Source organism: Lepisosteus platostomus, chromosome 5 (genome assembly GCF_059453375.1).
Source record: "Lepisosteus platostomus isolate fLepPlt1 chromosome 5, fLepPlt1.hap1, whole genome shotgun sequence".
NCBI classification, from domain to species: domain Eukaryota; kingdom Metazoa; phylum Chordata; class Actinopteri; order Semionotiformes; family Lepisosteidae; genus Lepisosteus; species Lepisosteus platostomus.
Window position 1 is genome coordinate 44,220,648 of NC_142615.1, and position 25,055 is coordinate 44,245,702.

At 43.6% G+C, this 25,055-nt stretch overlaps 1 pseudogene across 1 annotated transcript; it reads left to right on the top strand.

The window, feature by feature from the left end:
- The first annotated feature begins 10,924 nt into the window (after positions 1–10,924).
- On the top strand, positions 10,925–24,851 carry LOC148666972 (E3 ubiquitin-protein ligase TRIM16-like; annotated as a pseudogene). Its single transcript, XR_015936929.1, has 5 exons — positions 10,925–11,658; positions 13,874–13,960; positions 14,851–15,079; positions 15,230–15,389; positions 17,387–24,851. The product of XR_015936929.1 is annotated as an E3 ubiquitin-protein ligase TRIM16-like (transcript).
- Positions 24,852–25,055: the final 204 nt, after the last annotated feature.

The following is a 25,055-nucleotide window of genomic DNA, read 5'->3' on the forward strand; positions in this document are numbered from 1 at the left end:
TGCTGCCAGAGCCTCTGAGCCTGAGTGGCCATGAGTACTGAGCTCCTCAGCAGCTGAGAAAAGCCTCCTGTCTCCTGTGGTCACAGTGTGGTTGAACACCTGCACTGTCTCTCTTGCTGTGCATGCTCTTATCTGTCTATCTCTCTCTCACTCTGACAGTCTGTGCAAAGTATCTGAAGGGGATGTAACATCACATGACAAAGGATAAAAATTATCTGAGGTAGAATAAAAAAAAATTCCCTTCTCAGTCAGATTCACAGCTCAGACTCACACACAGAGCTCTGAGACCCTCAGTACTTTACCCAAACTCCTCCCTCCTGAACAGACAGAAGCTCATCTCCATCCTTCTCTTTATCCTGACAATCCAGAACCAGAGGACATTCAGACAATCAGTGCTGCTACATGAATAATATCAGACAGAACAGCCTGGACTCAGGTCACATCTCCCCCTTTTCTCCTTCCTCACAACCTCTTAGAGACAGAGCAAAGCTCCGGGTTCTCTTCTCTGTGAACTGGGCTCAGGGGTCACTGATCTGGCAGCTGTGAGCTCTGTTCCAGGTCAGAAGCAAGAAGCTTCTATTAACCCTTTCCATGACCTCCAGCCCTTCATTATTACTGTCCTGATTCATTGTCTTTACTGTAAGTCAGGCTACAATCCTCTGTCAGAAGTGTTTGACTGACAATTGAGCAAAATGTGATTATCTCTTATTATTACTTTTACTTATTTAATGAACAGCAGTATTGCCACTCTTATCAGTGTATTATGATTCTCGGCAGCAGCAGACCGATGGTTGTGTCTACAATAGTGACCAGTTGACCAGTCTGTAGCTCTGAGCAGTGAGACTCAGATCACACAGAAGACCTGTCTGTGTGTGATTCCTCACCAGCCCTGGGATTCAGCTGTTATCGCACGTCTCTCACAGAGAGTCTTATAAATATACAGTTAAAGAGAGTCTGATAACAGTTATACAGTTAATTAAATCATCAAACAGGCTGAGGAACTGAGAGCTCGAGTGGAAATAAAACCAGGAGATTTACTTAAACTTCCAGGATCAGGAGTCGAATCCTCCTGGCTTCTATTCTGTGGAGATTCGTGTAAAACGCTTAAACGCGCTTATTACAGAGACTTGTGCTCTTTGTCTTTTACAGGAGTATGCTTTATAACGCGTTAGTCTGTAGTAAACTATGTTTTTCTGTTTAATCAATTTGATTCCTCGGTTTGTCACTGTCCTTCTCCAGCTGTTATGAATCACCTCTCTTCACAGCCCGGTATGTTATTTTGTTAGATGTTTTATTTGTAAGAAAAGCCCCCCGAGCTCCGGACAGGAGTCTCCTCCAGCGGAGACGCGCTCTGCTCTGTCAGAAAGAGAGCTGTGACGTCACAGACACCAGCCAGAGCCCCGGGATCAGAGAGCGAGACCGCGGGAGGCGCGAGGAGCGCACGGAGGAGAGTTATTGAGCACTTATCTATCGACACTCAATTAATTCAACTGAAGAACCTTAGAATAAACGATTAACTTCGCCGATTGGTAAGTACTGATTCTTTTCCCGTTCTTGACCCTATTTTAAATATCTAGAAAACAGTCAATACAGCCTGTATCGATCAATTACCATAGTGCGTTTAGTGTTAATAATGTTAAATCCGAAATTAAATAATGATTATTCAAATTATTATTTAGGTAATTGTATCCTAGAGCTATAAAATTATATTCCTAGTTGATACATGTATGTAAATACGTTTTAATGCACGTGTCCGCTGTTTACAAATTATAAGTATTGTAACCACAGCAACACGTGCCACATAACTGCGCGCGTCTAGGTGTCTTGCCTTCGTCACAATGAGTGGTGTGATGTCATGGGCAGCAACAAAAATACTAATACTAATACTAGTGTCTTCATGTTAATATTAGTGAGAGTACAATCAGTAGTTTTAATATTAATGCTAGTGTTCATGTGAGTATTAATGGTGATAGCTCTACTGAGTTTTAATGCTAGTATTCATCTTAATATTAGTGATAATTATAGTTACTGTTAGAGTACATTAGTAGTCATGTTAGTTTTAGTAATAGCATTACTGTTATTATTAGTATTATTAGTGTAGTAGTAGTTTGTGTCAGTGTTAATGATAGTGTAAGTCGTACTGATAGTGCTACTGTTGTAATATTAATGGTATTTCTGTTAGTGTTAGTTATAGTGTATCTGTAGGTAAGAATGTACAGTATGTGGTGCCTGTCAGTGTGTGGGTGTGTGTGTCTGTAAGTATGTGGTATTTGTTAGTGTGTGGGTGTGTGTCTGTGAGTATGCATAGTGTCTGTGTGTCTATGTGAGTATTAATGGCGATAGCACTACTGATAGTTTTAGTTTTAATGCTAGTATTCATGTTAATATTAATGAGAGTATATCTAGTAGTTTTACTAATAATACTAGTATTCATGTACTAAGATAATTAGTGATGATAGAGCTACTTTTAATTTTAATTTTAATGCTAGTATTCATGTCAATATTAGTGATAATTATAGTTAGTGTCGGAATATTAACGTTAGTTTTTGTGATAGCATTACTGTTATTATTAGTATTATTTGTGTAGACGTTTGTGTTATTTTAGAAATAATGATAGTTTAAGTAATAGTGTTACTGTTGTAATATTAGCAGTTTTTATGTTTAGTTATAGTGTAACTGTAGGTAAGAGTTTATGTGGTGTCCATCAGTGTGTGGGTGTCAGTATGTATAGTGTCTATGTGTGTGTCTGTAAGTGTGTGGGTGTGTGTGTGAGTGTCTGATTGTGTGTATAAATGTGTGTGATGTCCGTGAGTGTGTGTAGTGTATCTGTGAGTGGATGTGTGTAAGTGTGTGGGTGTATATCTGTCAGTGTTTGTAAATGTGTGTGTAAGTGGACATGGGCTCCAATGTTGTGTCTGACAGAAGTGACCCATCAACAGTTGTTGAGGTCCAGAGCTGTTAAATATTTTCTAGAGTCCAGACCAACGTCCAGAGAGCTGTGAGTGCTCTGTTTTTATCACTATTACTAGTAATGACAGCAGTTGTAGTATCAGGAGTATTAGTATCAGAATCAGTATTAGAATCTGAAGTTGTGGTCGTAGTAGTAATAGCAGCAGTAGCAGCAGTAACAGCAGTGGAAGTTGGATTATCCAAGCTGTTACTTTAGAAACTACAGTATTACACATTTAAACTCTATTTTTCTAGGTTTGTTTTGTAAAGTGTTTTGATGATCTGGATTAAATGGCACAATATAAGAAAAAAATCGATTGATCAATTGATTGACTGTGGGAGTGACATCTGGTAGAGCTCATTTGTCTATCAGAACTGTAGTGTCCACAGATGTCAACAGAGGTGAACAGAGAAGGTGTCCAGACATAACAGAGACCTGAGACAGGTTTGACACTCAGGCCCCAGGCCCAGAGAGCTGTGAGTCCACTTTCTCCTCCCCCTGAAATAAAAACCCATCGCGGTAGCAGGGCTCTGCCGTCCTTTCTTGGGGAAGAGAAGACTGTATCTGTGTGCATCTGTGTGCATCTGCGTGTGTGTTAGTGTGTAGGAGTGTGTGTCTGTGAGTCTGTGTGCTTTTGAGTCTGGTGTAGTCTGGTGTAGTCCGTGTCTGTAACAGAACTGTTTCTGTTGTCCCCACTTCAGGACGGAGGTAACAGGAGACCCAGCCAACACACTTTGTGGAGCCGGACCCAAAGACCCCAAGAGCAGTGAGTCTGCATTCTTCTTCTTCTTATTATTAATATTATTAGAAGTGAGAGGGTGTGTGTGAGAGAGAGATTGAGTGTGTGAGACAAGGGGTCTCAAACCCCATTCCTGAGGGTCTGGTGTTTCTCTTGGTTTTATGTCCAGAGCTCTTGGTTAGAAAGTTGTTCTAATTGTTTCATTAAACAAAAATAATTCTAATACCTTTATCCAGGCCTAAATATTAAACTGTGCCTTGAATGTTTTGAGTCTTCAACAGTGAGAGACATGAAAATATATTATTGAACACATTATTTCCACCTCTTAATAAGAAAATAATGAGCTTAATTGGTTAATTGGCTAGCCCCAGTTCGAAAGAAATCCTGAAAATGCACTCGGCCCTCCCTGGACTGGAACTGGGCTTGAGACTCCTGGTCTAGCAGACCTGGCCTCTTGACAGGTCTTGGCAGGTATGTTGGGGATCATGAAGACAGATAGCCGAGGGCTGGACACTGCTTCTGGATTGAAGACGAGAAGCCACTGTGATGTAGGGTCATCTTGGCCCATGATGATGATGAAGGTGTGTTTGTGTGACTGGCTGGTAACTGTGTTTCCTCCTACCCAGCGCCGCTGAGAGAAACTTGCTCAAGGTGAGAGAGGAATGCTTGAGCAGAGAGAGGAGTGTCGCATTGAGACCTGGGGAATGTGAGTATTGGCTTCAACAACATGGTTGGGTAGCTTGGTTCATACCCCCTCCACCCTCTATGTACAGTAGTGCCTCCTGTCCTGACTGGAGGATCTCATCCAGTTGTATATTGAGAGAAGCCAGGTTAGCGGCTTCAACGACATGGCTAGGCAGCTTCTTCCACACCCCCACCCTCCTCCGTGTAAAACAGTGCCTCCTGCCCTTCAGTTTTAAATGCTCTTCAGTTCAAGTTTATTGTCATTATACTCATACACAGGTATATGACATAACAAAATACTATTTAGCTAGCTCTCAGATGGTAAGTAGTGCAAACAACAATACAATTGTGTAAGAAAAGAAAGAGAAAATGGGTAATGTGTAAAACAACAACAGGCAATGTGCAAAACAACAACACATAATATGCAAAACAACAAGAGTTGTGCAAAATCCTACATCAACAGAATGAAATAAAGGATACAAATTATATAGAGTAAACATCTTGAAGTAGAGGTAGATTTCAGTGTGCATTTGAGTTTTGATAAAGAGAGAAGGTACCATAAGAGTTAAGATCACAGGTGAGATAGGCTGGGAGTTTAATAGCTTGACAGTGTTGGTGTAAAAACTGTCTCTGAGTCTGGTAGTCCAGGCCCAGATGCTCCGATAACATTTTCCAGAAGTGGGTCAAATGGTCTGTAGCTGGGGTGTGTGGGGTCTTTGATGGTGCTTAGAGCTTTCCTCAAGCACCGTCTGTCATAAATGTCCTGGATGAATGGTAGAGCAACCCCTGTGATGGACTGGGCAATTTGCACCACCCGCTGTAGGGCTTTGCAGTCAGCAGTACTGCAGTTGCCATACCACACTGTAATGCAACCTGTCAGTGTGCTTTCTGTAGTGCATCTGTAAAATTTAGTGAGGATCTGGGGAGATACCTTAGCCTTATTCAACCGTCTTAGGAAGTACAGGTGCTGTTGCGCTTTCTTAATCAGACAAGTGATGTTGAGAGACCATGTGAGGTCCTCTGTGATATGGGTGCCAAGGAATTTGAAGTTACTGACCCTTTCCACTTCAGTCCTGTTGATGTGGCTAGAGTCATGACCCTTTTGCAGTTTTCTGAAATCAACGATCAGAACGATCCTTTCTTTTGCTGATGTTGAGGATGAGGTTGTTGTGCTCACAACACGTGTTAAGGAGCAAGTAATAGGTTTATTCCATGCTGAAAAGAGAAGAAAGAAAACAACGTTTCGACCGTGGAGCCTTAAGGACATTGACCTCCTCCCAGTAGGCCCTCATCCCCTGTGATCTGACCTACAACTGTGGTGTCATTGTCAAACGTGATGTTGGAGTTGCTGTTGTGTTTGGCCTTACAGTCGTGGGTGTAGAGGGAGTAGAGTAATGGACTAAGCACACACCCCTGGGGGACCCCAGTGTTTGGAGTTAGTGTGCCGGAGGTGTGGTTTCCAAGCCTGACAGCCTGCAGTCTCCAGAATCCAGTTGCAGAGGGTAGTGTCAAGACCCAGTGCACTGAGTTTCTTGACTAGTTTCTCTGGAATGATAGTGTTAAAAGCTGAGCTGAAGTCGATGAATAGTAGTTTTGCGTATGTGTTCTTTTTATCAGCAGTGTGTATGGCAATGGACATTGCATCATCTGTGGATCTGTTGGGCTGGTAGGCAAATTGGAATAGGTCCACTGTGTCTGGAATTGTATCCTCAATGTGCCCCATGACTAGCCTCTAAGAGCACTTCATGATAACAGGGGTTAGTGCCACTGGGCAGTAGATGATGGTGGTTGTCTTGAAGCAAGTGACGACTACAGCTTGGGCCAGGGACATGTTGAAAATGTTTGTGAATACACCTGCCAGTTGATTGGTGCTGGCTCTGAGGACGTGACTGGGTATGCTGTCAGATCCTGCAGCCTTGCATGTGTTCACTTTTAGCAGAGATCTCCTCACCTCATCTGCAGACAGCGAGAGCACCTGGTCAGCTGCGGAGGTTGCAGCTCTGTTGACTGGTTCTGTGTTGCTGGCTTCAAACTGAGCATGAAAGGTGTTGAGCTTGTTAGGCAGGGAGGCATTATGTGCAGGTGCACAGATGTTCTTCCTTTTGTAGTTTGCGAGGGCCTGTATATCTTGCCACATGCACCATGGGTCATTAGTGGTGAAGTGTCCCTCTAATTCCCGTTTGAGTGTGTTTTTTGCAATACTCTTCTTTAGATTGATCCTGGCTGACTGTCACTTTAAACACATCACAGTCAGTGCATTAAAAACAGTCCTGCAGGACTGATTCAGATCCTTCATGCCAGACTCACCATCCTGACGGCTGGTTTCACTCGCCTGTGAAGCTGTCTGTATGCCGGGAGGAGAAACAGAGTGATGTGGTCTGAGTTTCCACAGTGGGGGAGGGGTACGGCCTTGTAAGCATTCTGAATCGTATTGTAAACGTGGTCCAGGGTGTTTTCTCCTCTCGTTAGGAAGGAGACATGGTATTTCGGGAGACCGGAGTTGAGATTTGTATGATTAAATCACCCACGATGATAAAGGCTGTGTCTGTCAGGGAAGCCGGTTCTGACTCCCGTGAAAATGCGTTGTTTAAAGACCCTATACGAGATGGTATAATCCGGTAGTGACTGGAGGAGGACATCAGGGAAGACACAGCAGGATCGGGTCGAGTAGAAACACTGGGGGTAATGACAGCAGTGAACTGCTGCATGGGGGGAGCGCAGACGAACGAGTCCAAAGGAAGTCCAATAGGGAAAATCAGGGCGCAGTCCAAGGTCCAAGTGCCAGGAGATCCATCCAAGATGAACTCTGGAACAGGGAACTAGGAACACGGATAATTAAAAGTTTTATGGGATAAAGCAATCCGAGCCACGGACTCAGTAGGTCAGGGGGCCGTGGTGAAGCCTCTGCCCTTGGGCCAGTTCTGTGGCTGGTGGTAGGGTCTTCCAAAGCTGAGCCTAGAACTATGGAGATGCCAGGCTCAATAGGGAAAAGGGGAAGGACATAGCTGGGGCAAATAAAGCTGGGAACACAACAAAAAATGGTAGGAGCACCCTCTAGAGAAGGGATGATGATTGTGACAACGTTGGGATTTGCAGATTCCTATTTGTTTATTGCAGTACAGTACCTCTACATCGGGGGATGTAGACGGCGGTGATGATAATAATTGTAAATTCCCTCATCTGGGCACAACTGGGGTATAAAAGGAGACCCCCTCCTTAATGACTGTTTTCACACTGCCTGTCTGACTGTCCTCTTATCTTCAATCATAAGTACCAGGGTGTATCTTACTGGGCTGTGGGGGTGGGACTGTAGTGGAGGTCTGCTCAGGGATTAGTCTGTTCTGCCTGTGTGTCCTTTTCTCACCAATCAGATTGCTGTCAGCTCACACTGAATCACTGCATCCCAAGTTTGTGGTGCTCTGGTTCCAGCTGCTCCTTCTGTCAGAATAATAGGAAAACTGTAGTAATTGTCCTTCGATCCCCCAGAAAAGGAGTGAATGTGAATCACAGGGCTGGAAACCTGTTGTTTTGTAGCATCTCTGGATACACAGTGACCTTCCTGCACAGTCCAGACCTCATTCACTGAGTCCCTTGTTAATTTACACCCTGACCTGAATCCAAATAAAATCGTTCAGTGTTTCAGTCTTTTCTAGACAGCGCATCCCTGGGATGACCCATGCTTGTCATCACCAACCCTGTCTGATCTGATTAACATGACAGCCTCATGTCTGTCTGGAGCTTCTAAAACACACAGTTTTTGCCGTCAGCTGTCAGAGAGATCTGTCAAGATGAAGGAGAGACAGACTCAGGAGTTTGAGACAGAAACACAAGATGGTAAAAAAACAGCTCTTCAGAGGGAAACAGGGAAGAGATCTCTCTCCACACAGAGGCAGCCAGACCAACTACAAGAGGCAGATGTTGAGATCTCATCACAGGCTGTTAGGAATGTGGAGAAGGAGTGGAGCTCAAGAGAGAAGCAGGAGTGAATCAGGGTGAAACAGGGGCTGTGACTGTCAAGAAGCGCTAATTGTCAGAACACTCTGGGTGGTGCTGATTATGCGGTGGCCAGTCAGAATCGGTTTACTGGTTGCTTCCTTGTATATAAGGTTGATTAACCCTGTATTCGGGGCTCAGCATTGTCAGATCTCCAGTGTCAGCTTGTACAGCCGGACCTGCTCCAGCACTTAAGCTTTCGGTTTCTTGGTTCTGGATCTTCGGCATAGACTCCTGGGTTTTCCTGGTTCAGACGTCTTCATGAATCCTATTCCATGTTCCTGGGTTGCAAAGTTCTTGGTTTTCTGGGTCCTGGTTTTCCCAGTGTGAATGGCCTTGTATCCGGTTCCTGGTGACAGGTACCTTCGTATGGAGAAGCTTGGAATTTGGGACTCTGTATTTGGATTACATCGTAATCGCACAAGTCTGGTTTGGAGGGACCCAGTGTTTTGTCTTATGCCTGTATTTCAACTTGTAAATCCTGATATCCTGTTCGCCTGATATCCATGACCTTAGACTGTGTTATAGACAATGTTATATTGTAATTTCCCATGGGTTTGTTATAAAAACTTTGTATTCAAATGTATGTTCAGACTGTTGTTTTGGTTCTTGCCCTTTAAAGGCTTCCGCTGTGCTGCGCAGGGTCTGTTTAAGTTCTTTAGTGGTTTCTAATAATTTGGAAACCGTAACAGTGACACTGCCAGCACAGCTCAATCAGAGCCACCCTGTCTCACCGGTGTGCTGGATTAATACGACGCTGACTTTCACACACAGCACCAAATCCTGATTCCCAGTCCTGGGTCCCACTGTTCCAGGGCTCCAGACAGGAGGTCTGACTGCTTCATCAGTGCTCTAGCAGTTGCGTTGTATTTCTGTGCTGAAATCCTTGTCAAAGCCAAAGAGAATCACAGAGACAGGGGTGTGATACTCTCTAGATAGATGTGTCAGGAATAAGAGTGTTAACAGGCACAAGTGAGAGTCACACAAAGCAGCTGTTAGAGAGACTCAGTGGAGTTTTATTCACAACATGAGAGAAAATAACCAACACACAAAAACCTTTTCACACAAACAAAATCGATATTTTCTCTGTTTCTCACTCTCATTTTCTGACAGAGGATATTTTCTCTGTCCCCAGACAGAAGGAAAAGACAAAGCCAGAAAGACTCAAATGGGTTTTAAACCTTTACACAGCTAACCAGGATTGTCTGCAGGAATCAGCAATGACCTGTTAATGAATCAACGAATTAACCAAGTTAATGAATCAGAAATTAATTATTCATGATCCTTCATTAATAATAAAGAGGGATGTTTAAATATTGCAGTTTTGAAGCCAGCAAGTGCTATTTCGTCAGTCACAGGCTGTTGGACTCTGCTGTATCACACATTTAAAATCTCCATGAAGATGTGGATTTCTGGTGTAACAGTGCAGGTTCTTGGGAGGAGCCACAGCAAACACCGGTAAAAGTCAATGCCCTGCTTGAGGGGGCTGAGGCAGCAGTGTAAATGGGAAAAAAAAGAAAGAAAAAAGTGCACTGCTTGGAGCAGCGGCATCCAGCCTGGACTGTCCCTATTCTGCAGTGCCATGACTGAGGAAAAAGGAGAGCGAGGCCTAAAAACTCAACCTATCCTGGTGAGGATACACTGTCACTGTAATGAACTTGAACTTTATTGCCATATGTAACCGGTACATGTACTGGTACAATGGAATTTTTACTGACAGGAAGTCTCTCGATTGTTAAAAAAAGTGTAAAACACAAAGTGCAGGCAGTGCATCAAGACAATATACAAACAAACAGCAGACAATGTACAAGTAAACAAGTAAACAGTTCGAATGCAAACAATGCAGATGTAAACAATGACTGTAGATTTGTAATAAATAAGAAATTATAATGAGGTAGATGGTGTAGGTGTGGTCCAAGGGGTATGGCCAAATGTGTTCGCCAATCGCATTGCTTGTGGGCAGAAGCTATTGAAGAATCTAGTGGTAAGTGTCTGTATGCTCTTGTACGTCTTGCCTGAGGGCAGTGGGGTGAAGAGCTCATGCCCGGGGTGGTGACTGTCCTCTGTGATGGCCAGAATTCTACCACGGCAGCGGTCCTTGTCTCCCCTTGAGGGAGTCTGTTAGTTGAAGCCTTGAATTCGTCTTCTCTCAGCTGCAACTAACCCAGGCAACTAACCTGGTCCCTCTGGGGAAGTGTTCAGTGTGTGACTAAAGAGCTCCCACAGCTGTGGCTCATCCAAAATTAACTGCCCCAGCTGTGGTTGTCAAGGTAACCCATCACCCTTAGACAAGGGCTCTGCCTTCACACAGAACGTGCCACCGCTTAATGCCAAACTGGGGAGAACACTGGGGTGTAGTTGAGAATGACCTGTGAGAAGACAGAAACCAGCCAGCAGGCAGCTGGCTGATCCTGTAGTCATCCTCTGCAGGGCACTGAGACTCTCAGCCCATCTGCAAGTACAATCTGACCATAGGGAGAGCCAGGCAGGGACAGAAGCACTTTCTCTTCATGGATCTAAATGCGATCAACATAGTGGAGTGCTGGGTGCTGGTTTCAAAACCACACCCCTTTTTAAGCCACATCCTTTACAAAGGACACACCCCCTGCATCTCCAGGAAGAGAGCTCAGACAAAAAGTTCAATTTCACCTCTGCTGAAACAGCTCTCTAGTTCCTTGTGGTATTTGTGCTGAATGACAAAATGGCAACAGCAGGTGATTTCCTGGATCAAGACCAGTTCAGCTGCTCTGTGTGTCTGGATTTGCTGAAGGATCCAGTGGCTCTTCCCTGTGGGCACAGCTACTGTATGGGCTGTATTAAGGCACACTGGGATCTGGATGATCACACTGGCGTCTACAGATGCCCCCAGTGCAGAGAGACCTTCACTCCAAGACCTGTTCTGCGAAGGAACACCATGCTGGCTGAACTGATGGAGAAACTGAAGCAGACAGGGCTCAGCGCTCCTCCTCCTGCTCACAGTCCTGCTGGCCCTGGAGATGTGCTGTGTGATGTCTGCACTGGGAGTCAAGCGAGAGCTGTGAAATCCTGCCTGATGTGTCTGGCCTCTTACTGCCAGACTCACCTCCAACCTCACCATGAAGTTGCCCGTTTGAAGAGACACACGCTGGTTGATGCTACTGGATATCTGGATGAACTTGTATACCTGAATCACGACAAACCCCTGGAGTTCTATTGTCGTACTGATCAAAAACGTGTCTGTTATTTGTGCACAATAGATGAACACGGAGGTCATGATAGTGTCTCTCCTACAGCAGGAAGGACTGAGAAACAGGTGAGGACTTTTTTTTTTTTTTACTGAGGGCTTTCAGGTACAGGGGAAACAGGGGTGTTAGGAGTGTGTGATGATAAGGTGTGTGTGAGTTGATCTTTACACACCATGTGTTCTAGAGATTAAAAAAAACAGGTTTTCACTGTAATAGTTCATAGAGGAACAAGGAAGTATTTCTCAGTTTCAGATTCCATAGAATACTAGCAGTACAGCAGTGACTGACTGCTTTGTAGACACGCCTCACCTGCTCATTATTCTTTTGGAATGAATGGAATGCAACACACCTGGTTCAGCTCTGTACTCCTGTGAACTCCTGTTCATTCACTGGACTGAACAGCAGTGACTGACAGCTCTGTACTCACCCCTAACTCCCGTTCATTTACTGAACTGTCCACACAGCAGTTACAGAGCTCTGTTCTCACCTTTCACTCCTACTGTATAGATGCACTAGAAATTAAGTGACAAATGGATGAAGACATCATCACTCGATGTAGAATCAACATTCTTATTCATTTACATGTTGTTTTTATCATTAATTATCTACATTAGTAACAGAGATGACTAGACGTTTAATATATACTGTATTTCCAGATACTGCTTAACAATTAGGGAATGTCTGTACAACTCTCAACTATGTCATATCGTTTTGTTTTGTCCAAAGTTATCCAGGTGTTTCTTAGCTCAATCCATGTCCACAGAGATCTGAAATTCTTACACAGACAGACTCATCACAATAACCTCTGACTGGAACAACTAGGGCAGCTCTTCATGAATTCCTTATGATCTTAAGTCACAGATTAGTAGATCAGTGCTCTGCCAGTTATTCAGATTATTGTGTCACTGAAGAGATTAATGGATGGCAAATTTCATCCTCATCTCTTTGGAACCTGGACAGTGAGTGATCTGGGGTTAGTATCCACAGGTTGGTGTGAGGACAAACTGTTCTGTCCTGCTAGGATTCCTGTTGCCTTCATATGCCAAAAACTGGGCTCTGATTGCCACATCATAAATAGCAGAACAGACAGAGGAAGATGAACAACCTGGAATGTCTCAGCTGCTGTTCCGATGGGCAAAGGCTGTAGCTGAAAGACCTCCAGTCTACTGGTCTCCATGCCACTTGATCATGGTGTCGTTACATAAACAGGTGAGGAAGCTGGTCTCTCTACCACAGAAGGTGTCACACAGACCTCTTCCACCCCCAACACATCCTCCACATCCTTCAGGGATCAGAACAGTGATATCTGGAAGCTCCTGGTCCTGGTCAGGTTTCTGGGTTGTCAGGTATCTGGGCAGAGACAGAATGTATTTTTTATGTTTAACAATCTTTAACATTGCTCACCCCTGTTGAGGAAGGAAAAAGCCCAGTAAGATCTTACTGTGAACGAAAAACACAGAAGTATCAATCGGAATGTGAGACCTGGAACATCAGGACCCTCATGAGCTGTCCATACAGTGACAACCCATAACAGTAAACTGCATTTGTGACCATAGAATAGAGGACAGGATGTAGGACATCAATATCACCACTCTGAGAGTAACACTACAAGCTTGAGATAAGCCGCTTCAGGAATGCTGAATCAGAGGCAGAACATTAGACTGATGGAGCTGGACTCACAATTAAGAACAAAATCCTCAACCACCTTCATGAGCTTCAGCTGGGGCCAAAGAGCTCCTCATCTCACAATAGCAGGGAAACAACAGGCTTGCAGAACTTTGAAGAAAGACAGATTCACTGTCCTTAGAAATTCGGCACAGGAGCTGCGAGAGATGGAGTTATTCACTAGGGTGCATCTGGAAATGTCAGCTCCAAGAATCATTTCCTCTCTTTTCCAAATGCTCAGAGGATGGATCAACAGGATAAGCATGCATCACTAATCTTGAGGACATTCCAGTCAATCTTGTGTTTAATGGACTGTTTGCTTTAATTGTTTCAGGGTAAATCCATCTTCGCTTGTGTTTTGAGAAATGTAATATATGAAAGTACATTAAATATGAATCAATGTGTGTTTAGGAAAAAAAAGTAAGAAGAATACAGATTGTGATCTGAATAATCATGATTTATCAATCATGTACATTGATCCGGCCTGAAAATGTATGTACTATGGTAGCAATATCTCTGGACTGTGCAGTTGTATTTTACTCATTACACTGTTCAGTGTCTTGTAGACAATGTATCTGTGCTGAGAGTGGGGAGAGAAATGTCTGCATTTCTCCACAGAAGCAGCTACTGACACAAACCCAGCAGAGTCTCCAGGAGAGAGAGAGGGAGCTGCAGGAGCTGAACCAGGCTGTGGAGTCACTCAGAGTGGGTATTGACAAGACTGAAGCTCATTTCCATAGCTGGCCACTGGACAAACCAGTACTCCTGGGAAACACAGTGGCGTCATGTGACAATATTGTCATGTCATTTGCCAAACCGCTTTGTAACCTATGGTGTCGTGGGAAGCCAGAGCCTACCCAGCAAGCAACAAGCATAAGGCAGGGTGCCAGTCTATCTCAGGGCAAGTGGAAGCCAATCACACATGGGGACAATTTGGAGGCCACGGTAAAGGCCGAGGGGGGGAAATTTGGCCCGGACACCAAGATAACACCCTACTCTTAGCGAGAAATACCCAGGGATCTTTAATGACCACTGAGAGTCAGGACCTTGATTTAGAGTCTCATCTGAAAGACGGCACCCACTACAGTATAGTGTCCCCGCAGACCGCAGTGTGGGCACCTCCCGTTGGCAACCATAGCTTCTCAGGAGGTTTCCAATCCAGGTACTGACCCAGCTCAGCCCTGCTGAGCTTCAGTGGGCTGCCAGTTGAGAGCTGCAGGGTGATATACAGTAGCTACTGGTGACATGTGATAATATTATATCTCTTAATACACCCAACAAATCTAATTTAGAACATCCAGTATAGTGGTCATGTACAGATGGAATCCAGTCAACCAGCAACTGGAACAAGTTTTAGTTCTGAGGAGCCTAATTCACACTGATACCTAAATGTGAGGACATACTGATGTTCTCCATTCTGCCTGAAACTCTGACACTGCATCAGTATCTTACCTCAATGACTATCGGGACTGTGAGTGTGACATGAGAAGTTTAAATTCTTCCTGTGATCAGGGATAGAGGGACATCTGTTCTTTCTTCAGTTGGAGTGTTTTCCTCTGTAATAATGCTAACAATTCCTGTGTCTCCTCATTCAGAGCTCTGCACACACAGCAGTGCTGGACACTGACAGGATCTTCACTGAGCTGATCCGCTCCATTGAGAGAACTCGCTCTGAGATCACACAGCTGATCAGAGCTCAGGAGAGGGCTGCAGTGAGTCAGGCTGAAAGACTCCGAGAGCAACTGGAGCTGGAGATCGCTGAGCTGAGGACAAGAGACGCTGAACCAGCTCTCACACACAGAGGATCACATCCTTTTTCTCCAGGTAACATCACTGCTCTAGGACTCTGCAGTAAAGAAAGATGTCTTTGGCACAGAGCTCTCCAATGGAGCTACTTCTGGCTTCTCCTCCAGAATGTGTGTCATAGCCCATTGGGGTTTGACTGGAAACTCCTCTCTATCTTCCCTGCTGTAGGCTGTCCAGTCTCTCTGTGTCTCTCCTGGAGCTGGAGACTCCCCCATCATTCCTGTCAGTCCACACTTCTGTACTGAGGCTGTGAGGAGAGCTGTCTCAGGACTGAAAGAGCAACTGGAAGACATCTGCAAAAAGGAATTAGTCAAGATCTCCAGAACAGGTTAGTGATGAAACATAATCTAAAAATAGGAGCTATAGTCCCAGTACTTTAGAACATTTCTGTTACAATAGGTTATAATACTGTCCCAGTAGAACAGTGCAGTTACAATAGGAGCTACAGTCAGAGTAGAACAATTCAGATACATTAGGATCCACTGACCCAGTACTACAAAAGGACCCACTGAAGTATTAGAGGACTCAAATCTCCATGAATTCTCAACTGCAGTATGTATTCTGGAATCAAACCTTTAGACACTGAAAGAGATGGAAAACATATCCATGACTGATAAAAGTAAAATCAACACTCCAATACAGATGAAAGAACCAGCTGGTTTAATTCTACAACAGATCTGCCCTGATGAGAAATTACTATCTGTGTCTCCCCAGTGAGTGATGTCTATAGTCTGCAGACTCCAGAACCCCGGAGCAGAGCAGAGCAGAGCAGAGCTTTTAGACTGTGAGTCTGTTGTCACTGAGATCTTCTAGTGACAGATATCTGGAGCTCTGACACACAGCAGAGATACACCAAAACACTCTGTGACTAATATACACTCTTACACTCACACACTGATACACACTCAGAAAGACTAATACACACCATATTACACATACATTGATACCATTCCATATGGGGAGTAAGGAAATGGTGAAAATCAGGATTTGACCGAGCGGTTTAGTCAAAAAATGAAATAATTATTCAACTTGTAAGTGATTTCTAGCAATATACCCAAGTGGCTGGTATAATTAGAGGCATGTGTATTCTTTGTCCTCTGACACAGCTTTGTTGAGAGGAGTAATAATCCAGGCACACTTGGTTAAAACAAATATTCATTACAATGACAAAAGACACAAACTACACTACACACAACAAAACATACAGCACACACGCTGCTGTACGTACAGTATTTAAAAAAAAGCGTTTCAGAGGCCTAACATTCTCGTCACCCAGAAAGCCCCAGACTGCTACTAAACATTAAACTCTTAATATGCCTACAGAAGCCACATAAGAGATGAGTTATCTTCTAACTAAATACAAAGCAACCTGCAGTTAAATCTCTCTCTCATTGCACCCTGGAAGCCACCAAATTAAAGGGAGCCTATATCCCCATCCATAAACATGCACCATAAGCAAAAAAGACGTTTCTTATTGAAGTATCCTTTACCCAGGAAACCCAAGTTCCCTAAAAACACAGAATAGCGTGCTCTCTCTAACAAGGTTCAAATTCTCAGCTCCAGTCAGGTTTGGTTTGGATGATCATGAAATAGGGGCTCTTGCCTGGCGCAAGTTTCAAGTCCCAACTCCTGCGGACTCCTCTATCATCTCCTTGTTTCTCCCCCCCTTTTTTCTGTGATCTTAATGCCATCTTATATTGTGTTCTATACTGCTCCTTGACAATCGTTAATCCAGCCCTTACCTAGGTACTAAGGTAAATTTTAAAATTGTTTCTACTCCAGACCTCAGCAAACATCCTCTCTACTTTGAAGTTAGAAGTGTTTATTGTTCCAAGTGTCACAAACCTTATCTAAAATCTAAAATCTTCTCAGTCAACTAACGTTGAAAGAATACACACACTGATACATACTCTGACAGACTGATACACACACATTGATACACACACTGATGCACACTCTCACATACACTCTGACACACAGTATGACTCACACACTGATACAAATGGACGCATTGACACACATCTTATTTGAGACAGTGCAGTTTGCTGAAATTGTGTGTGGTACTATTATTTTCCAAGTGTGAGAGAAAAAGCTTGTGAAAAACAACCAAAAACAGTCACAGGGTTCAGGAACTCAGCATTTACTCATGAGTCTCAGGAGATGTAGGTCTGTTCTGCCTGTCTATCATCTGACCGTCTTCTTCTTTCCAATCAAAAACCCCAGGGTGTATCTTACTGGGCTGTGGGGGCTGGACTTTAGATGAGATCTGCTCAGGGATTCTGTTCTGCCTGTGTGTCCTCTGACTCTCCTCTTCTGTCCAATCAGATTCCTCCCAGCTCACGCTGGACCCCAACACAGTCAATACACATCTCTATCTGTCTGATGGGAGCAGGAAGGTGACCTGGAGTGACAAGGGCCAGAAATATCCTGATCACCCCGAAAGATTTGACAGCTGGAGACAAGTGCTGTGCAGAGAAGGGCTGTTTGGGACTCGCTGTTACTGGGAGGTGGAGTGGAGAGGGACAGGGGCTTTTATAGGCGTCACATACAAAGGAAATCGGCAGGAAAGGGGGCTTTGACTGTGTTCTTGGGTGCAATGACCAGTCCTGGAGTTTGTGCTGCTCGGGCTCAAGTTGCTCTTTCTGGCACAACAATGTGAGAACCGCAGTAACTGACCCTCCCTCCTCCAGAATAGGAGTGTATGTGCATCACAGGGCAGGAACTCTGTCATTTTATAGCATCTCTGGAGACACAGTGACCCTCCTGCACAGAGTCCAGACCTCATTCTCTGAACCCCTCTATCCTGGGTTTGTGGTGACAAGCTCTGTGACCCTGTGTCAGCTGGAATAGACCCTGTCCTAATGTTAGCCAGAGCTCTGAAACACTGTCTGATCAATTAACAATAAATCTCATCCTGCTGTATCTGTCAGGGATCTTGCAAGTAGTTCTCCAAGAATCCTGTGCATAGCCGTGAACTTTGCGGGATGCAGAGGCAAACAATCCAAAATTGTAATCCAGAAGCAACGTCAATAGGCGAAGCTAGAGATCAGTTAACCAGAAAGGGCTGAGAAAAACTGAAAAGGTAAAATCCGAAAGGCAAGATCAAAATGGAAAAGTTAAGTCCAAAAACCGCAAAAGCTAACAAGAAAATAACACGCACTAGAAAACTCTAAGAGGCTTTTCAATACTGAAAGGAGAGGAACGTGGTTGGATAATTGGTTCAGTGAGAATCTGTGGAATCTGGTGCCTGTGAGAATGTGATGGGTTCAGTTAGGAATGAGAGCATGATACAGTGGGTTTGGGAATGTAATGGGTTTTGCGAGGGCAAGGGCGAGTGCAGGACATGACAGTATTGGTGCCCTGACCTGACAGGAATGACTTTCTGGGTGTCTGTATGGAGAAGAAGCTCCTATGATGCTGCAACACTGGGACAGTGCCTCCTGAACATCAGCTCCATACAGGAGTCCTGGATGTGGGAGTCAGTTTTACCACCTCTGCTGCATCAGTCCGGAGCTGCAAACTCAGTGTCCAGTCTTATTTTCACATCCTGCCCAGTCAGTAAGACCTGCGAGGAGGACATCATGTTGTAAACTTATCTTTAAATGTTGGTATGGGTGACAAATTAATTAATTGATTGTAACTGACATGGTGGATTCAGATTTATTGAGCTTTTGAGAGTACGATGCCATGTGGGAATATGTTTTTTGGGGCTGAAAATTGAGTTTATTCAAAGTTTGAAAATTATTTAGGCCAAAAAGCAAACAAAAAAGCCCAGTAGCCCCAGAAGGAACATCAGTGTGTCAATCAGTGTGTCACTCTGTAGTTTCTGTAGTTCTTCCGGTCAGTGTGTCAGGGAAAGTGTCAGTCAGTAGTTCTGCCAGCCAGTGTGTCAGGGATTGTGTCAGTCAGTGTGTCACTCAGTGTCAGTCAGTGTATACCAGTATATACCATTATACTGTATGCGATCATGTCATTGTCTTCCTGCCCAGCAAACAAAAGACATTCCAGTTGCATCAAGGTCTGAGGGTGATTCTCTAGACTGATGTCAGGCACCCTGCCTGTCTCGCTCCTGTAAGCCTGATTGGTCCCAAGACTGCAGAGTGAATTTGGTGGAAGTACAGGACCTAAGTGTTGACACGTGAGCAGTGAAAAAGAATCTTAATTCAGCCGGAGTTGTGGGGAAATCATGCTCAGCAGCCTCTCTTGGAGTCTTGAAAAGGCCTACGGTTGGAGATTTTACAGTGGGCAGTGGCGAATGAGTTCCAATTGTGCTGACATGGAACAGCCCAAAAGAGCTAATTTTGGGACTTTAACATATCTTTCTCCTATTTGCTAGAAAGGGTGCCCAACAGCTCAGATATTCAAGGAATGGACCACATCCAGGTTCCAGCTATCAAAGAAATGTAAATGAGGAGAATAACACACAATCTGCAACTGACTCCTAGAAACAAATAAAGTCCAGAACCAGGAAAGTAATCCAGGAAGACAACAATTGAACACAAACCAATAACAATGTCAAGAAAAAAGCCAGTCTAAAACCAGGTAAGGAATGCAGGGAGAAAAACAAAACACCAAGAGTATGGCACAACAAACATGTAGACCGGGTACAGACATCTGCTTAGTCTGTGGGTCTGCTGTGCAGCTGGAGTAGCAAAGGGAGATTGTGGTGCCCTCTGGTGGCGAGATGATGGAGCTGTAAAATCAAGAATCATTTCCTCTCTTTTCCAAATGCTCAGAGGATGGATCAACAGGATAAGCATGCATCAATAATCTTGAGGACATTCCAGTCAATCTTGTGTTTAATGGACTGTTTGCTTTAATTGTTTCAGGGTAAATCCATCTTCTCGCTTGTGTTTTGAGAAATGTAATATATGAAAGTACATTAAATATGAATCAATATGTGTTTAGGAAAAAAAGTAAGAAGAATACAGATTGTGATCTGAATAATCATGATTTATCAATCATGTACATTGATCCGGCCTGAAAATGTATGTACATGTATGTACACAGTGGCCAGCTATGGAAACGGGGACTCTATACTGTAAACAGGCGCCATCCTTCGGATGAGACGTAAAACCGAGGTCCTGACTCTCTGTGGCCATTAAAAATCCCAGGGCGTTTCTCGAAAAGAGTAGGGGTGTACCCCGGAGTCCTGGCCAAATTTCCCATCGGCCTTTATCAATCATGGCCTACTAACAATCCCCCCCTATGAATCGGCTTCATTACCCTGCTCTCCTCCCCACTGATAGCTGAAGTGTGGTGAGCGTTCTGGTGCACTATGGCTGCCGTCGCATCATCCAGGTGGGGCTGCACATTGGTGGTGGTGGAGGGGAGTCCCCATTACCTGTAAAGCTCTTTGAGTGGAGTGTCCAGAAAAGCGCTATATAAGTATAAGCAATTATTATTGTGGGGAGGAGAGCAGAGTAATGAAGCCAGTTCTTATATGGGGATTATTAGGAGGCCATGATTGGTAAGGGCCAATGGGAAATTTGGCCAGGACGCCTGGATTATACCCCTACTCTTTTTGAGAAATGCCCTGGGATTTTTAATGACCAGAGAGAGGACCTTGGTTTTAAGTCTCACCATCACTATACTGGGGCATTAGGACTCACATGGACCACTGGGTGAGCGCCCCCTGTTGGCCCCACTAACACCTCTTCCAGCAGCAACCTTTCCCCAACCTTTTCCCAGGAGGTCTCCCATACAGGTGCTGACAAGGCTCACAACTGCTTAGCTCCAGTGGGTTGCCAGTTGGGAGTTGCAGCATTGTTTAAGTTATAGGTGCCAATAAGGAAAAGCATGAGGTGGACGATGCGTGTGTGGAGCAGTGTGGATTGTCTCTGTCCTATCCAGATTAGGAATGAATGTGAAGAATAAAACATAATATTTTACTCTGTGATGGTTGTGGTCTTGGTGGAACAAGCACTTTCCTGTACTAGATATCTTACTCACAAAACCAGATGTATCTTTCTGTTTCTTTCTGGTAACGTTGCTTAAAGACAGTTTCTCCAGTAATGGAACTTTTAGACTAGATATATGATGTAGGATGTCAGAGTTGATATGTTAGCAGTCAAGAAGAACCTGTTGTGGTAATAGCTCTGTACAGACTGGTAATCGGCTGCCAGACCTGGGACATGATAATACTGTATACAGGAATTCAGGCAGAGAGTCTTTGTCTATTTTAACAGAGCAATGGTTTGCTATTGTGAAGACCGAGTCTGTCCAGAGACTATTATATCCATTGAGACAGTAAAGCTCTTCGGTATCAGATGAATGTTCGACTAACAACGCTATAAAAACAATGCAGTGTCGACCATGAAGATGTCTGAACAGGCGAATATTGTTTCTCTTTCTCTCCCGTTCCTCTACAGGATCAACATGCTGTAAACGAGTCTCATGTTTGCGTCCCAGGATTTCTGTACATAAGCTTGGTCAATGTGTTTTCCCCCAGTTGCCATGGTCCAGCAGCCATGGAGCCCGTGAATCGTGTTTCTGTTTGATAAAGTTATTTTAGACACTTCCCACCATTTTCTGAACACAACAAATACACAAATGCAGAATTTAAATTAGGAAAAGCCACTGACAGGACAGACTGTGATAGGTAAAACATGCTGATTACAGAATACGTAACTAAAAGGCTAAAACCGACGCGAGTCGGTGTTTACCCTACTCGAGTAAATTACATAACATACAGTGAGTTCGGGGTTCACAGTCCTGGTCCCTGGGTCACCTGGCTCTAGGTCAGCTCTGTCCCAGGCTGATGGTTCAAGCTGTCTGTTTCACAGGTGACAGGTGCGTCTGTGTGAACCTGCGCCCAGGTGTGTCGCCTGCTGTCACTCAGAGCTGTCTGTCCCACACGAACACACATCAAGAATCAGTGAAACAATGCTTAAACACACACTCACCTTCTCCAGCACTGAGAGATTTGTGTGCCAGAGCAGAGAAGCAGGTTAAAAGTCAGCTGTGCTGAGACATTTTCCACCATTAATCTTTCATGCCCTTCTTTTCTTATTCTGCTTGTTCTCCGTTTGGTTTCTTAGGCCTGTGACTGTATTTAGGCATCTGGGTTGTATTGTATCTGGGTGACTTTCTCAAAGAGATATGAAACTGGCATAGTTGCTTCAGGCTAATTATCCTGATATATCTGAGACACTGCACTGTTCAGGGCTCCTGGGTCCTGGGAATGGACACATGACAGAACTAGGTGAACACCCCCCCTCCTTCTTCCCTGCACCCCAAGAGGAGGAGGAGATGAGGAGATCAGAGAATCAGAGGATTTATAAACCAGCCAACAGCTGATGCTACTGGAATCCAGCTACTGTGAGACTTGAGTACTGGGACTTGGTCATTGTTGCACTACTGAAATTTGAATTTAAGATCAAAATATAACTTTCTCTTTTCTTTCTGTTATGCCAGGCCAAACAAGGTGTTGAAATGGGCTCGGCGAAAATTAGTCAATGAGCCAAGATATGCGGCAATCAAGATAATTTATTTGATGATGGCACTGACAGCACTGAAGAAGACAAACAGAGCTGAGACTGAGGAAACAGCTGTGTAGCTGAAGCAGACAGAGCAGAGGCCGAGGTCCGAGGTGATGAAGAGATGATTAGTGGCGACGGAGACGGAGACGGAGACGACCTCAAAGCACAGTTAGTGACTCAATGTCTGAGCCCTGAGGAATGGGTCATCAGGGCTTTAATACTATGCGAGGTTCCCTAATTGGCCTGATAGGCCCAGCCTGATCTCGTTGATGAGTCTAGAGAATGAGTCTCTAGCATGTATGGAATGCACATTGGTAATTGGAGGAGCTAATACGGCGGTGCTGGAGCTCATCAGGGCATAACACTTTCTGGGTATTATTTAGCAGTTGACAATGGTATAGTGAGTATAACATTGGAAAAACATGTTTGCACCTGAATATGCTTTTCATTTTATATTAATTAAATCCATATTGTAGCACATTAAATGTACCAAGAAGAGAATCTAAATACATGTTTCTCAGCTCTCAAAAGCCTTTCAAGTCTGTCTGTTTGAGAATTTTGTAGGAATATGTTTTGAAACCTGTATTGTAATACTTTTTTGTTACCAAGGTCTTCAATAAAATAAAGCAGACTTTAATAGCTGAGGCTTGCAAGCAATGATGCATGTTAGTGGCTGAGATGCTTCCCTACAGGCCTGCATGTTGCATGTACAAACTTTAGGGGTGAAGACTTGATTTAAACTGTTTTCTGTCAAAAAGGAACAGTTTGAAGTGAAAGGTGAACAGGGTGCACAGCGTTTTGTTTGATATGACAGGTTGGTGATGGGAAAGAGGTGGAGGTGGGGATGGAGAGGAGATGTCAGAATGGCGGGAGGTTTGGGTGAGACTGTGCAAGTACTGAGTGTCCTGTAAACAGATTTCTGAGAAAGCTACAGCATGCAACTGGGGGATAGTCTCTGTCCCAGGGCTCTGGGCTGTAATACAGGTCTCAATTACACCAGGAGCTACTGAAACTGGTAAGGCTCATATAATCTGCAATGCAATAACAACATTTAGGGGGGAGAAATATGCCTTGCTATGAATCCTAACACTTTACAGGAGGTATTTTAATCATTATCGGCTCAGACATAGCCGTAAATAAATACATCATGCATTTCAACTCCATCAATATCAGCAGTGATAAATGCAGATCCTGGTAATACTTCAGGAGTTCTTACATCCACATTACTGTAGGAAACAAAATGTCAGAAATATCAATTGCATGCTGCTGATAAAATCTCTCTTCAATGGAAGTTATTAGGTAGAGATGCAAGGAGTCACAGCAGAGTGAGTTGTACTATAGTTTTGAAATAGGTTATTGTACATACAAGTATACAATGCAACTGGATTGTTTGTACTCAGTTCAACTTTAAGCAAAATGATACTGCACATGAATTCTCTCAAGGTTTCTGACACACATGCTTTTATAACTTTCCCTATTTGGTTCTCCTATACAATAGTAAAGATTTCATCTAAATGCATTCTTACATTGTGTTATACCACAACAAAAGTCTTATTTCATTGTTTCGATTCTTCTTTGTCTAGGCTTCTCCTAGTTTGATTAAGGGTTTAAGTTGCTGCAATTGTAACTCTGGGAGCTTCACTTTCATGTTGCTCTTTATAAACTCACCTGTCTCTTCACTTTACGATATAAAGTTTGTTCCGGCTATAGTAAATATACCTCTAATTTTCAGTTGTTGTATAATTTCTATTCCAAATGTCAGAAAAGTTTTATTTTTTCACTATCCCATGCATTGTATGCATATTATTGTGTTTTTGCAGATTTTTCAACATAAGTAGTTTTTAACTTTACATAATCATGTACTCAGAAATATTATATATATATAGTATTCTAATAGTTCATGAACTAATGATTTTCTCATTTTTTCTTTTAAGTGATGAAGAAAGATGTGAAGACAGGGGTTTGAATTTAATCCTTTCTGTAGGGGGTTTAGACTTCTAAGTCACAAGCTGGGGTTTATGGCAGGAAAGGGGGTTAACTGATAAGGATTGCAGATGCAAGCTAGGAACCCCCCTGGGTGTAATCTTAAACTGACCATTTGTCCAGAACATCATAAACTGGCCAAATACCATGAACCCCTCTCTTTACCATCAGACCGAGTGACGTCAGAAACGGAGAAGAAAACACTATATAACCCAAAAGTTTGTACCAGTACGTTGAACAATACTTCGGCTTTGTCGTTTCTTGCGGGAAACAAGACTTCAGCTTTATTGTTCCTTGCATGCAATAAACTCATCTGTTTTACTTCATCTCGGGATCAAAAACCTTATTTCTTCTGTTACAACAGTGATACTTTTACTTTTCCTTAATTTTATATTCTAGATATATGCAATACACTTCCCCCCCCCAACTACCAATATAATAGTATTTTCTTACGGTCATCATAAAGCTTGCTCACTTGTAATTTCAACTACTTACAACTATTCCACAAATTCCTTCCTCTCAGTGAGAAT